This window comes from Octopus bimaculoides, chromosome 5 (assembly GCF_001194135.2).
Source record: "Octopus bimaculoides isolate UCB-OBI-ISO-001 chromosome 5, ASM119413v2, whole genome shotgun sequence".
In the NCBI taxonomy this organism is placed as follows: domain Eukaryota; kingdom Metazoa; phylum Mollusca; class Cephalopoda; order Octopoda; family Octopodidae; genus Octopus; species Octopus bimaculoides.
Window position 1 is genome coordinate 115827888 of NC_068985.1, and position 670 is coordinate 115828557.

The following is a 670-nucleotide window of genomic DNA, read 5'->3' on the forward strand; positions in this document are numbered from 1 at the left end:
GATATGCAGGGAAATGCACAACAAGAACAGATTCATAAACGTATGCATACTTATATACACTTGTACATATATACACCAACACACAAACACATGCAGCGACACACAAAAATTCCCACGTCCACTAACAGAAATGCAGAAATATACAAACGTATAATGAAGGGCAACTAAGCACAAAGAAACATCGAGCCGTTTATACTGAGAATGATATATATCTGTGACCTTCCTAGGTCACAGCAGACACATTCTGTCACTTAATAACAAGGGAAACGAATTGATGAGAAGTAGGGAGTCACTACTTGGAAATAATAGTACAATCGTGTGATGGTTGTGATGAATATTGCGTTTGTGAGGGTGATGTTGGGGGTGAAGGACGTGGTAGCATTAGGAACGCTACTGAAAGCTGTGACGGTTCTGTTGGTGCAGATATTTAGCGAAGTGATGGTAAAGGTGAAAGTGTAACTTTTCTTTTTTCCTTTTCTTTTTTCTCTTTGCTTTAAATCACACTGGGAATTCTTTTTTTTTCATGACGGAGGTTTTAGATTGCGACAGTATAATTTTTGCTTGTTTGTTTATTTGTTATATATATATATATATATATATATATATATATATATTAGGGAGAGGATAGGGACGCTCTCATGACATTTGCAAGTCCTTTCTCAAAGTGCTT